This window comes from Nothoprocta perdicaria, unplaced genomic scaffold (assembly GCF_003342845.1).
Source record: "Nothoprocta perdicaria isolate Ctin4 unplaced genomic scaffold, notPer1 scaffold_39, whole genome shotgun sequence".
NCBI classification, from domain to species: domain Eukaryota; kingdom Metazoa; phylum Chordata; class Aves; order Tinamiformes; family Tinamidae; genus Nothoprocta; species Nothoprocta perdicaria.
The window spans coordinates 2944595-2960149 of NW_020455632.1; the positions used below are offsets into that span (position 1 = coordinate 2944595).

The following is a 15555-nucleotide window of genomic DNA, read 5'->3' on the forward strand; positions in this document are numbered from 1 at the left end:
TTATTCCAACTGTAGCAGTGCTCAGCATCTTTTAGAAGTTGAGATCTGTGGCTTAAGCTAGTCCCTCCCTCCCTCCCTTCCTTCCTTTCTCCCTTCCTTCCTTCCTTCCCTCCCTCCCCCCCCTTCAGTGTTAATCATTATATCCATCTTGTTAAATATTTTACGTCTTGTCTGTTTACAAACAGAATGAATTCCCTCAAACTGTTTTCTGGCATTTGTCGTTGGTCATTTGCATGAAATGTGAAATCACTATGCAAACAAAGGCAATGGTCATTGCAATTTGTGCTTGCTTTTCAGACTTGAGGCAGAACCTGTTATTTCACACTAGCATTTTTGGATGTTTCTCTGCATGTGTGTAATTGTTCTTTCAATGACAGTTCTGTTTTTAATGAATTACCTAATTCTACTTGCACATGGGTATAGATAATGTGCTGTCAAATACCTGCATGTGTAAGTTTACTCAGTGGAATTAGTTTAGAAAGGACTTTTAAAATGCAACACTTAAATCTTTAACTTCTCTCTTCTAGGTATAGAAGTTTTTCACTGCAGCATACAGTGAAAAACATTTCGGCATGGTCTTTCAGACAATGTACTGGAAAAGTTTGATATACTACAGTAATTTTAATTGCTGCAGGGTGATGATCCATCTTTGGAATTAAAACACAGGGTTTTGTCATCACATGTATTAAAGGGGCAGAGGCAGGTTGAAAATCACACCACCACTTGGGGAAAATTCTGTCCTCATTGAAGTCAATGGCAAAACTTCCATTGACTTCACGGGGGCCAGGATTTCACTCTACATATTTAAGGAAAAAAATAGTCTTACATGTGTTACTAATACTGTGTGGAAAGTGAAAAACAGAAAGATTTTCAGAATCTGATGGACTTTTTATTATTTGTGCTGTGGATTGATTTTTGGCTGGAGCAAAAAATGATAGATTGGTAATTTTCACTTTAAGGATCCAATTGCACAAATTTGCACAAGTGAATCCGTATGCCTTTTACAGTCTCACCAAATTTACTCAACTGGATCTCACTGAATCTGTGAATTTGATTGTAAAATCAGGGCTTGTAAGCATCCAATATGAGGGTAAAGCAACTGGAAGATAGAATGTACTCAGTAGCATGACATTTCTTTTGTTGTTGTTTGAAATTCACTCCCATTTGACCCAGAGCTTGGCTATATTCAGGAAATTATGTAAGTCGCACCTCTTAGTCCAGACTTTGTGCTAAGCTCTCTTCCCAGCATTCAGTCTACTCTAAGTTTTCCCATCTCTGTCATGTAAAGTGGTATTTTTGGGCAGGTGGAGATTTCTGCTCCATATACTTTACTTTTACTTGCAATTTTACTTTACTTGCAATTGAAACCATGTGAAACACATTCAGGCTTTGAGTTTTAGTAGCTCTGAACTGCGTTGGTGTAAACCCTCTTGCTGTTATGCTCCTCATGGATGTGCTGGGGTTTTACCTGAGTATTATACCTTGGTTTCCAAATAGCTACATCTGTACGAGTGGCTAAAACTGCTGAATCAACAAAGTTCCAAACATTACCATATGGATTTCTATGTAAATTCCTTTAAATGCTTTCTCTGTATATAGATTTCTTTATAAGGTAAGAAGGAATGTTCTCTACTAAGAAATAATAAGGCATTACTGGATATTGTTAAAAAAGTGTTTGGCTTCTATGTTTAGAATAGATTCCAAATATTTAGACAGTTAATAGTCTTTGAAATAAGCACATTTCCAAGGGCCGGTTTGTGTTCCGAAGTACAATCCATATATGCCAACAAGTGAAATTCATTGTATAGTTCTTGTACTTCACTGATGAGAGTTTGTGTCACGAATGTACTGCACTTCTAGGAGAGAGCTGAGAGCAGCGTTTAGATACTGTTGATGTTTTTTGATCATAGATGGTGTTGACCTACTAAGCTTGCTGCAGCTGCATCAACAGTGTCAAACATTAGATCCATAAACGAAACCTTACTTATAAAATATGTTCATACACTAATACATTACAGACATTAGTTGTCTTCTTCCGTGAAGAAAAATACAATGATGATAATGTAGTGTGAAACCTGAATGCTTTTTAAAATAGGAGGTTGTAATAAAAAGGGATCTCGTGGTCAGTCAAGTTTGGTCCATTCAACAGCCATCTTACATGTGACTTAGTCCTTAGTCTGCAGTCTTCATTGTAGGATTTCGGGTTTATTTTTTTTTCCCCCTCAATTCTGCTGCATTTGGAAGGTGTTTCAGATACAAAGTGTGGTGGCAAAAAAATGAAATACCTTTAACCTACTGGATATTTCCTTATTATTTTTAATACAACAAATAAAAATGTATAAATTGAATGTATAGTTGTAATTCTTTTTTATTTAAGGAAGGCTCCTGCTTTTTTAACTCTAGCCTAGGATGAGTGTTATTAAACTGCCTATATACATCAGTGAGAAAATATCTGGTAGTTCTCTTTACAGTCTAGCTTTTTGTCTGTTAGGTTTGATTGCAATATACTTTTAACTATTCTGAGTACTCCCAGTTCATGAAAACTGCTTGAGATTGTTCAGTTGGCCAATGTGTTTGTAAATTGATACATAGTTTAGAAATGATGCTTTTTTTTTTAAGACAAAGCAGCTTAAACTATGTTTATTACAGTTGGAGATTCTCAACTTTCTTGAAATTATCTTTTATAACTGCCATGACACTTTCTGAGGATGAAGATAATCTTTGCAATGTCTGCATGTAAACTTTAATAATTTTTTTTTTATTTTCTATTTTATGAGAATGGAAGATATTTATTCATAGGTAAGTACTACAATCTTGCATCTTTCTTGAATATATTACTTCCCAAACACTGCTACATGTTTGACTTTGCCGGAAGCTAGTTCAAGCTTCAGACAGTTCTTGTGAGTTGCACAGTAAATGCTTTTACTTAAATACAAAAGATGAAGTTGAGCATATAATGCTCCTTCTATAGACTGAGCTGAAGCAAATGTTAGCAGTTGTGAAGTAACTTCTTTAATTCCAAGTAGATTTTCCAATCCAGAAGTCACAATTTTGATGACTCCTACCATTCTTCATAAATTGAAGATTAATTCATGCTCAATTTTTGTTAATTAGAAGCAAACAAACAAAAAAGGCAAGAGACTTCATTACGCTTTCCATATTTGAAATATTGCAAAGTTGTCTCTCAAGTCTACATTTAAATAGTTTGTTCTGGCATTTGTACATATTTTAAGTATAAAGAGGAAAACTGTCTCCTGAATTAGCTTCAGTAGGGTCCAGCTGGTCTGACAGTGTAAAGTCAAGATATGAGCAAAAAGGGAGCAGTTTGGTAGAGTCATGCTGGCTTTGTAAAAGTAAATAAAACGGTGCCAGCGCATAGATATCAATCATTTGTGGTATTGGATTATTTGACTAATCTTTAGCATGGTTTTGACCTGAGCCAACAAATGCTATTCCAAAATTTCCTGAGCATGATTACAACCTAGGTCAGGGACCATTTCCAATAGATAGTTTGGATAAAGTCACCCTGTTAGAAAGTAAGGAATTAATAATAAGGGTGAAACCAGATTATACCAATTGGTCTCCGAGGAGAGTCCCAGATGCTGTTTATTTTTTCAGAACAAACATAGCCTTTTTGTGTTGTCTCATAAAGACCTGACTTTGTTGAGCAGGGTACACAGTAACTTATCTAGGCATTTCATTGGAAAATAAGTTACACTGTCACTGCCCTGACTAATGTGAAAGAAGGGTTGTTAAAAATAGAAGTTACTCAATCTATGCAGCGGGCACATCCACAGTAGAGAAAGCAAATTCCCTCTTGTCCAAACAAAACTGATTTATATCTTAATTGAAATGTAGTTGCTGCAATTTGCTAGATTATATAGGAGAATGCAGAGGCAACTGGAAAAGGTAGGAGGAGCACAGGGTGGTCACAGTCAAACGGTCATAGTGGTTCCTGGGACGAGTCTTTTTCTTTCATGTATTCTGTGTCAGGGTGATCTTTCAGATGAATGGGTCAGGGTGGTCTGAAGTTGAGCATTACCTGTTGATCTGAACTCTAACGTGTTTACTTTGAATAATTCTTATCATTTGTTCCCCTAAGAATTACACAACACTCATTATCTCTGAAGAGTCTTACCAGGAATCTTTTGTAACAGTAAAATATATTTCTTGCCCTTTTAACTGTATTTCTCCTTTTTTCGCCAATTGACAAAATATGAAGTGGTTGGAGATTTGGGAATATATAGCCAGCAAATTAAAAATATGAGGAGCAACTCTATAAATATACAAGCTTAGCATGGGTAAACAAGGCAGAAGATAGGATTGCACAGGCTTAACCATGGGTTGTACAATTGCTTGGAGGACTGTTGGCCTATACCAGCTGCTAACCTGCTCTGACATCCACAGTATCCAGGCAGTGTATTTGGTGTTCATTTAAATCATTCTTCATTGCAGTCACACCTTAAATTTCAGTGGCAGCATACACGAGAGAACAGCTGCTATGAATTCCCACTAAATAGCTAGACTGAAAGTCAAACTAAGTATTAAATTCCTGGAGTTCCAAGATCATGTGTGGAATCAGTGGTGGTGTTTTGTTTTATTTTTTTGTTTGTTTGTTTTTTGTTTTTTACCTGTAGTGAAAAGTATTATATTAAAATACTGTGTTTTTCTGAAGTTAAAAATTTCAGCATTTTGGGGGAAAAAAACTGCAAAAAAATACATATTTGTTTTTATTAGAACATCCAAAGCTAAACCAAGTGCCTGTAAGAAAAGAAACTTCTTTTTCTTCATAATCCTAATCTTAATTAAGACCTGCAAGAGATAGCAAAAATTTTGTGCTGAATAAAGGAAAATTTGTTTTATTAGGAGTTTTGTATAAGTTGTAAATTTTTTATGAAGGCCAATTGGCGTTTCTATTACACTAGCTATGGGCTAATTTTAGCTAATTTTGTCATTCGAAAGTCTGTCCTGATCTGCCTTTCTCTTTCATTTTTATACAGTCACTGAAGCTTGGAGGTAGCAAGTCCAAAATATATGTAACACACTAATACAGACGTTGAAGCTGCATAAAATTTCATTATTTAATGAATTTGGGATCTGTGCAACCTTTTTAGTTTTACCTCTTAGGCAAATAAATCCTTTCTGTTTTGTCTTGTAGATTTCAAATTGTCTTCCTGGTATAATGCCCATATTTTTTCCTCAATTCTTTTGAAGCAGACTATTATTTACTATTAGTAAATAGTATTACTAATATTCACTATTAATTTACTGTTGCCACATCAGTCTTAACATTTATTTACTTCATTATATTCCCTGTAAAAACCTTCCCATGAAAACCTTCCAGAGCTCAGATGTGGAGACAGCCTGTTCAAGGTGCGGTTCCTTTCATTTTACAGTTTTTAATTATTGAAAAGTCCTAATTATACTTGGAATTTATTCATAAATAGGAATTTTGAGGAGCAGGGCTTGGGCACAGTGCTTTGGTACCAGTGCTTCTCTAGGATTCATTCATCTCAAAAGACTTCTACCTTAATGAACTGAGTTGAAAGTTTGTCTTGAAAGCTTTGTTTTCATCCTGGATAGGAAAATGTCCTGTGGAGATAACCCCTAGTTTTAGTACATGCACAATGGTAATCAACATTTTATATGAAACCGAAAGCAATCTTCTGGAGATGAACATCCAGCTTTACATTTTTTTTTTTGTCTCTGCAAAAAGAGATTTGATAATCGACATCTCTAAATATATGAGCTCTGGTAGAGCCTCAATATGAGAAATTTCTGGTTGCTTTTGAAATATGGACTTATTTGATTATTTATTTTTTATCCCGTAGGATACGGTGAAACTTAATGTATGTTAATTAAGTCTGTTTACCCAGATGGACTGATGCCAGATTTCAAGACTGATTTAATGCCTGATGAAACAGTTACTTGAGAAAAGGGTCTGTACAAACGAACCTGCTAGGTAAGGATGAATTGATAATTTGGAAGAAAAAAAAATCATTATGCATTTTATTTTGCAAACAAACTTCATGAAAAGTCTACAGAAAATAGGGCAAAGGGTAATGATGCTGGTGTAGGTGAATGTTCCCACATGAAATTTGCTTTGGGAGCAGTATAAGTCAGAGTCATGCTGATTTCAGGGTGTGAATCATTAAAGATAAAAATGTATGCCTGATCAAGCAATAAAGCAGAATAATTGAGAATTGTTCAAGTTATAAAACAGCACAATAAAGCTTGGGAGAATGTGCCTTGAATTTGGTAAACAACTATACTGTAACAGTTGTAAATAAATATGCTGATTTATTTCTTTATCTCTGTTAATTCTTAAAGACATGTACATGTTCAAAAATGTACAGAATAGCTGTCCATAAGCACAGTCATGTAAAAGAGATAACTGAGAATAAAATTAGGTTGTTCACACATTTCTGTGAATGAACATTTTCTTAAAATACCACTCAAATAAACTAATTTAAATGATAAAGTAGGTGTGATCACGCTCTATTATGCTAACATAGTTATTTCAAATAATGTTCCTCATCATAATCTCGCTAAGTTATTGAAGACAACAAATTGGTTACCTATTCCTGGTACTCCCAAAGACACAAAAACACAATAGTCATAGTATGTAACTTTGTATTACTTACTGTAAAACCTAATTTTATTCTGTAAAGCATTCTTCACAGTTGCTGTGTTGCTTTTGATCATCCAGTATTATAATGCAATTAGAGTTAAGTAACCACTGATGTGTATTTTTCTGGGTCAGAAATATATATACTGTTCTGTATCAATTGAGAAGGCTGTCTCAAGTCTGAATCTACTAAATAACTTTCTGTCATTACATTATAGTATATATACGTTATTGTATTGGATGTAATGAAACAAAAAAAGCATAGACTTTGCCCTTAAGGATGGCTTTGTTAATATTATTACATTTTTCTTATGTGGGTATTCCTTATTCATGCACTTCATCCTACTATTATCAGATATTTTGACCCTATAAAAATAATCATAAAAGTCATAAAAATAATCAGTTAATATTACTGAAATGTTCTGAGAATGTTAAAATTAGCAGGTGTTTTTGAAGATGAAAAGCTTCAGGGAAAAGAAGAGGTATAACTGCTTATAAAGAGCATGAAGCTCTCTGCTGCCAACACCTCTGTAGTGAATGACCCTGAATGCTTTTGAAAGGCTGTTCTGATTCTGTAGTGCCCAAATGTGATGGCCATGTGCACCACAGTTCTGTCCCTGGTGTCCCACTATCTGCTGTTGTCCCTTTTCTGTCACATGCCTCGAGATACTGCAAACGTGAAAAGACTGTGCAGGTCCAGTACCTCTCAGAAATATTTGAATTTTCATGATTCCTTGCACTGCACCTTGAATTGATAGCATAGGCACAGTATCATTGCCGAACCCTCTGTTGTCTGTACCAGAAAAGGAGAATGGCAAGGTAGTCACTATGCATGAGCTTAATTCAGAACATGAATAAAAACAAGTTGGAGGCTGTATGTGCTGTTCTGATGACAGCATTTCTTCTCTTCACCTTCATTTTTCATCACGGGACTAACTACATGCCTGTTACCTGATTGGAAAGGGGTGACTTCACCCATCTCAAAGAAGTAGCTCATCCAGCCTGCTTACTCTGAGGCTTCTACTTTCAGTGGAAAAAAAGAGTTATCCAACTATTCCTCTGTTTTGGGTCATTCAGGAAAAAGAAGGCAAGCAGCACTTTTATGAAGCATTCAGTATGAACAAAATCCTGAAGAAATATTTTTGCCAGTATTTAAGCAGCCTCATAAATATGTGAAATTTCAGAGATGATCATGACCTGGTTAATTTTAAATTTAAATGGCAAAATAGAGGTAGTAACAGAAAAAGTTTGAATGAAAGACTAGGATCTAGAAAATCACAATCCAAAAGTCATGCAGTTTGACAATACAACAGGAAAAAAGACGGTGAAAACAAACAGTGAAAACAGTAGCTATAACTGAGAAGTTAGGAAGAGAAGACTATGAAAGATGAAGAAGAAAGCAGGAAAAGAATGTAAGGAGAATGCCATATTTTGAAGGTACAAAGACAACACAAAATATTTTAACTGTATCATAAACTAGAGGATTTCTCCCAGTATGAATAAATACATTCCTGCTAACATTATCATGCTATTAATGCATGGTAAGTGAAAGTATCCTAATATTTTTATTTTCACTTCAGGAAAGGACATATTTATCATTTAATATGGTCCTGCTGAAATACCTTCCACTCCAATAGCAGCCAAAGAAGATATTAATTGTTGGACTATAGAACTAATAATACTTTACAATAGGCAGATAGGGATAACTTTCATGCAAATGTTTTGTAAAAGCTGTCTAACGAGGCCCCTGTATGGTGAATTTAGTAAGCCCTCAGTCACTTCCTGAGGACTTGAAGAAAGCTGGTGTTGTGTTAACAGGTAGCTTTTTTTTTTTTTTTTTTTTTTTTTTTTTAATATATATATATACACTGTAGCAAGACTTTTGAAAGAGTGTCCTGTAGCATCTTGAAGTCAAACAGGGGTGGTGTATACTGGGTAGGTAGATTGTAAGGTGTATTAAAGCAGGAGTACTGTGTCCAAAGTAGAAAAAAAATACACTGGTAAATTGGAGAGTCCATGGGGAAACCACCACATGGCTAGGAGTCTGGAACACATGGTGTTTTAAGTGATTTATTAAGAGCTGTTTTTTTTCTAGCTTTGAGAAGAATATAGGGTGATTTTACTGTCTTCTTCAACTCCCTTCTAGGGAGTTCTTCTAGGTAGATTTTGGAGAAAATGGAGCCACCCTTTTCTCACACAATGCACAATAAAGAGCTGAAAAAAAAAACCTGCAGCAAAGGAAATTCCAGTTAAATACAAGGAGGAAAAAATCACAGCATCAACCTACTACAGGCTATGATTCTGTGATCTAATCAGTGAAGGGGATAGCCATTCAATGCTCACCTGCCATAATTTCGAGACTTTTTTTTGTACAGGAGATGTAGGCTAGAATTTTTTACTGTCTGAAACCAAGAATGAAGGGAGGTGAGATATCTACTTAGAATTGTCAAAATCCTGTAACTGAAGATTTCTGTGGGAGAATTGGCATAAAAGAATATTAAAAGGTCAGTATAGACTGCAAAAATATACCACAGAATTCTTCAAAATAGGAAGGAAATCTAAAGAAAATGGCACAACTTTCATAAAATTTCATCTAAATTCATATCAAATATAAGATCAAGGAAGTTGTATTTGGGTACTCAAAATATGAAAGATAGAACTTCTGAATAAAAAAATCTTCAGCTGTCCCTGTCTATTGCTTTTAAATTCTTGTAATGTTACACAAAAATATATATGTATTGAAATGTTCCTTTCAGAACAAACACATGGAGTTTAGTCTTGAAAATAACCTGCTCACGCTAAGTTACAGTAACCCCAGGACAACTAACAGCATTGTTTTTAATTAAAATATCCAGTTTAATATACTCAGAGTGTATTTTCCCTAGGATTTTAAGTGTTTCAGGGACCACTTATTAACCGTCATCTCCCTGTAGACATTATGAGTAATAGTTCATCATGTCTTAAAGAGGTAGTAATTGGCCCTCAGCCCTTTCCAGCAGTGATTCAGTGCCCAGGGCTTTGGTAGGGTGAGGCAGTTCTGTCTGTTTGTCACTTTTGTCTATTTATTTCCTTCCCACCTAACGTAAAAGGAAATGTGCCCTGTGCCTCTCTGTGTGTAGTGAAAGAGAACTGGGAGTGGAGCAGAAATATTGAGCACAGTCTTTCCAGCTAATTTTTATATTCCATCTCTGTATTTTTTTTTCCTTTTATTAAGGTAATTACCCAATGGAGAAATGATAGGAGTACCTAGGATCTCTAACTAGTGATGCAACAGTGAACCTCTGCTAGGTATTTAAGGTTGAGATACATTTTCATGGAAGATGCTGCATCACTAATTATTTCTTGCTATTTTCTGTGTGTCATTTAACACATTGATTTGGGAGAACTTGGATAGGTTAGACTATGTAGATGGAAGTACAGGATAGCAGGTCCTTAGCCAAAGATGTCTTTTGATAAGTATCCTTGTGATTTCTTCAACTGCAAGACCTGTGCCGTATTTGTGCAGGGAGCAGGAGCCTTATCAACAGTGCTGACTCTTCCACTGTTTATCAGTGTTGTGCAGGTAGGTTAAAACTAGCGTCAGTAAATGAACGAACTCAAGCCTGAAACCAGTGTCTGCCTGTACCTCCTGTTTATCCCAGTTCTTATCAGTGAAGTTATAAAGAAGCTGTTTTATCTGAACCCATTTGGATTATAAAGAAGCAACAAGAAATACCCTGCTTTTATTCCAAAGATCCCAGATACCTGGACTTTGCACGTAACAAATCTCTGTTGGCTGCAACCTTTGCACAGCGTAATAAATATGTTTGCTGCGTGGCAATGAGTTCATTGAGTTAGTAATAGAAAAACAAAAGAATGGTTTGAAGTTAGTCATATACCATTAAAGACAGAAGGAACTAGTGCTTTACAGCAATATTGTGCTCTAATTTATTCAAATAAATCATATCTTAATAGAGGAAAAATGTTTTTATCTTTCGGTAGAGTTAATTCACCCTAATTTTATAACAACATTGAATTGTCACCTCTCAGACGTATTCTGTTACACTTAGAAAAGCCAGCTAACACAAATTTTATTTATATTTGATTTCACCTAAAATATGTCTTTTTACTGAGGAAACGGAGAAAATATGCATATTCTCCTGAATCTCCCCTTGTCGTTTTTTCAGTCAAGTAAGCATACCAGTAGCTGTATCAATAATGGCCAAACTATTTAAGCGAGTTGGGCCTAGAAGAAAATTTAGTAAAGCCTCCAGGCAGCTAAGTACAAGTGATATAAATGAGCTTGCATAAACTAGTAACATAAATGGAAGACAAACTGGTTACCCGACTAGGTACCTTTTGCATCAGAAGATTTTTAAATGCCTTCAGAAATCTAGCCCTAGTTGTTACCCTGTTTTTGTTAGGTTTCATCTATTTTACATTAGAAAAAGAAATATAAACTGTTAGGAAACTGCTAGTTTTTTTAATACAAAGAAAAGTCATAGATTACAGAAATACTCAGAATACACAGAAATAATTAATTTGATTGCTTGAAACATATGTTTTATAGGGAGATTAATTAAAAGAGTACTTTGCACAGAAGTGGGCTGGACTAACCTGAATTTTACCTAATTGCTCTCAAAGAGCAATTAAAAAAAAAAAAGACTTTGGGCATATGAAATGCACTGTAATTGGACTTTTAAGTAGCTAAATTCATTGGAATCATTCATATAAATCTTACTTGGACATCTCTATAAGTATGGGTACCTTTTTTTTTAAAGTGAAAACTTAATTTGGTTTCCAAAATGTGTTGCATACTCCCTGCAGCATCACCACCTTGGCTGAGCTAAGAATCTCTGTGGCTCTCTTCCCCCTACGAGTATTTATGATTTACAAACAAGGCATTTCTGTGTCAGCTCCTTTGGGAAGGCAGTTCAGTCAGTGCTCTGTGAGCACCTCTAACGCACATGGACAGCATTTATTTCATCACCAAGTGCAGCAGTCACAGGCAATTTCATCCAAAAGTACAGCTGGAGGAAGCATCAGACTTCTGTATAATAGTCTAGAGACTTGAATCAATTGTTTAAAACACGGAAATCAGGATTTCCAGACTCTCTCCAGTGCAGTCATCTTCTATCCGACTTTGCTCAGCTTTCGGGTCAATAATCTAACCCTTGACTGATAGGTAAAGCTGCAACAGGGACCGGTCACCACTACTCCTATTAAAGTGGGCTGCAGTTCCAGTTGATTTCCTGAAAAATACTGTAGCAATTTAATTCAAACAACATTTTGTTTTTGTGCAGATCTTTTGTGCATCTATGGGTACAATCCTGCATTTCAGGCACAATCAGAATACCTCTTGATGTTTCCTCAGCAAGCGAAGAAGGCTGTTTGGTACAGGAGTTAGCATTGATAGCCTATTAGAGTCTTTTTTCATTTCTAGGCGGAGGATAATAATAGTGATAACAAACTGATCACTTGAATTAACCTCATGATGACTTTCTGAAAAGCACTGCTTAATCTATGTAGTCTTTAATGGAGGAGACAGTGTTAATATTTTACTTTTGAAAATACATACCAAAAAAAAGGATAAGAAAAGAAGTTGACCCTAAACATTGCCAAGGAAGTAGAGAAATAGATTTTCCTAGCCACTCCTATATGTTACTGCTCTGGTTGTTTGTATTTTGAGGAAGAAACTGGAGATTGAAAGGAAAGGTTCTGTTCTGGGTAGATGCTCATACTGCCCAACTTCAGATGCCTTGTCCACCTATATTTTTCCTATCTAAAAATAGTCAAAGGAGAAAGATATGACCCCAGAAAGGAGCCAGTGATCTGAAAATACCTCAGCATTCACATTTCAGCCCAAATCCAACATGTGCTCCTGAAGCAAACCTCCCAGTTCTGTGCTTTGAATAACATCATGGAGCAGTCTTGGAGTGCACAGATCGAATTGCTTACAAATGAATTTAACTCAAGTATGCATCTCAACCTGTGTACGGACAATGTTAGTAGACCAACTAATCCAAAGAAAAGTCCTCCAAAATGTCTCTGTGTCTGTGAAGTCCTCAGTGCTAAAAAGGTTGCTCTGCAAGTCTAGTACAGTAATCAGTAATGAAGGCATAGCCCAATTCACAGGAAGAATGTGCATCTATCTACTGACAGTAAGTGCACCCAGAAAGAGTTGCCAGTTCAGTGCCTCAGAGCAAGTGGCTGAATAAGCCTTGTCAGTCTCATTTCTTTTTCTTGTTTGGTCATCAGCCAATTAAACAGCATGCAGCTGTTGATCAGTGGCAAAGCTCGGTTCAATTCTACAAGAGCATCTTTGTTAGAAATTATCTAAAAGGTAAGATTAAACGATCATTTCCTTATTCAGCATTTGATGAGCACTAACATATTCTGTCTCCCACAGTTCTCATCTGAGCCTTCTGAATCTTCACAGAAGTAGATATCAGGGACAAGAGATGCAGAAAGGAATGCAAAAATATGGATGAAATGTGCGGCCACATAGCAGTAAGCTCACAGGGCAAGATTAAAAAAAAGATCAATGCCAGAAAACTGCTGACAATACACAAAGACAGATATGCTGTGACATATATATAAGACATATACCGAAATGCCACAGAAAATTGTAGAGACAACAAAGATTTTAAATAAATTTTGAAATATCTGAGCTGTTGGGGGTGATGTGTTTCTATAGCAACTTTACCTTAAAAAAGAGCGCTAAAATAGCTAAAATTTACCTGTTTTTTGGCTATGCTGATAGTCTGTAAAGATTAGAACTACACAGCTTTGAGAGAAGCAGCAGAAGTAAAATGCAGGGACATCAGAAGGATTGTAAACAAAATGTTGATCCATTTGGAAGTTGGGAGAATTCCATAGTGAGCTAAAATATTAAAAAAAGGAAAGATTACATTGGGATACTTTCTGCTCAGATGTACAAAAAATGATACTCGCTTCAGAAATTACTTCATTTCAGGTAGACTGATCGAGCTGTTGGCATATGTACTGTTAACCCTGAGCAACTATGAACTTAACCTGACTACTACTGACTGACTACTTTTTTTAATTACTGCAAGGTAGGATTGAGCGTATGGAGAATTACCCCATTAATGTGGCTGTGTGTCTAAACCTGCCTTCTGTCCCTAGTGGATAGTCAATCAACCATGAGAAAAAACATAGCCCCTTACTTAAATACCATTATTTCTCTTCTTTGGGGTAATGGGATTTGATATGTTTCATAATTCACTTTAGAACAGCAGGAGCACAAAATTACATAGAGTTGATGAATCCTAGATTTTGAGTCATGAAAACTAGTGTTGCAGTTGTCTTTATTAAAAAAAACTTCCTTACTCCTGCTCATGGATAAGCAGCATGACAGTCGTTTGCATTCAGGGAAACAAATGGTTAATGATGAGAGTAGCAAAATATTCATTGTAGAAACAGTGACCACCAAATAAATGTTTAACTAAAATAAATTTGCCCTGGATTTCTTTGGCAGAGTGACCGGGACACTGAAAAGTACACAAAGATCTTCCCAGCATTTTTAAATTTATTTTTAAAATGGAAAATAATTGCCTAAAACTAATGAAAAGAGTTTAATTCTCTAAATACATTGGTTTCTATTCTTCCTGGTTCTGTAGAGGTTTTCTTGGTAAAAGTTTTCTGTCCCCTCTTAAAACGAATTTTAAGAGCTCATAAGATACATGATGAATCTCAGTCTAAGCAATCTGAGTTCAGTGGTTTCTTTATAGTGTATTTTTTAATTATAAATATATGTGGCTTCCACATTCAGTTGGAGGAAGCAGAAGCAGAAACATGCCACTGGGAGAGTCCATGGCAATGTGGGGTATAACTGCTTTTAGCAAAGGAGCTATGAACTTTGGGGCAAAATCTTTATGTTTCAAATAACTTTTACCTGCTGTTAATTATTCTGTAAGCAACTTGAGAATCTCAGTCTGAGATTATTTTGTGCCAGTACCAGTCAGTCCAGAGATCTGAGTATGCTGGAAATACATACATATTTATACATGTATATAGATATATAAATATATGTATTTTAAAATGTATAAAATATACATATATATTATATACATATATATATATGAAGTTTAACGTCTTCCCTTAGCAGGTCTTTCTAATGAATCCATCGTGAAGGACCACAGCGACTGTTGAGTAGTTTGCCTAAGGCAAATTGACTTCCCCATCAATGAACAACAACTTGAAAAGGGTGAAATCCTGGCGCTCTTGCAGTTGATGGCAAAACTCCCATGGACTTCAGTGGGGACAGGATTTCTTCCAAAGTGCATGGAGTATTCCTAAGTCAAAATTTAAGCACACCAGCTTATTAATAAATGCACAATAACACGGCAAGCCAAAGGCAGTATAAATACTTAGACGGAGTGTGATTTAGTTTAGATGCCAATAGCAGACTTACTTTTGGAAGCTCTGAAGGGTCCAGATGCCACAGCTAAAATTTCTCACATTCAGACATCTGGTTCATTGATTACTACTCAAAAGGAAATAATTAATAAAGAAAAAGTAGCAGAGTGGTGCTATATATGTAATGGTACAGGCTTTTATGGTGATTATGAACTGTTTTTTAATATTTAAGTAGGTGAAAGCTGGATTCCTGTGGTACAATTCTTATTCCAGCTTTTTGCAGCAGAGAGTGAAAAAGAACAAATGGAGTTAGCAGAGTGCAGACGAAAATGTCAGGATTTTTTTTGAAACCATGATTTAAAGACAGGGAAGAATGTAAGATATTAATTAGCTTTCTGTTTTTTAGCTATATCTACAACTTAACATATACTTTTCGGTTAGAGATGAGTATCCAATTATCTGCAAACAATAAAATCATAGATTTGATCAGTGAGATTGCTGAGACATCCTTTCTGTATGCACTCTGAGTGTGCATAAGTGCAGTAGTTTCTGTTCTCTCTATACTGCAG

At 35.6% G+C, this 15555-nt stretch overlaps 1 long non-coding RNA gene across 2 annotated transcripts; it reads left to right on the forward strand.

Moving 5' to 3' along the window:
- Positions 1-5727: 5727 nt before the first annotated feature.
- On the forward strand, positions 5728-14892 carry LOC112952109. 2 transcript variants are annotated; one of them, XR_003250327.1, is made up of 3 exons: positions 5728-5962; positions 13017-13117; positions 14733-14892. It is a non-coding gene; the product is annotated as an uncharacterized LOC112952109 (long non-coding RNA). The 2 variants fall into 2 exon arrangements; XR_003250328.1 differs by lacking the exon at positions 14733-14892 and adding an exon at positions 13584-13673.
- Positions 14893-15555: the final 663 nt, after the last annotated feature.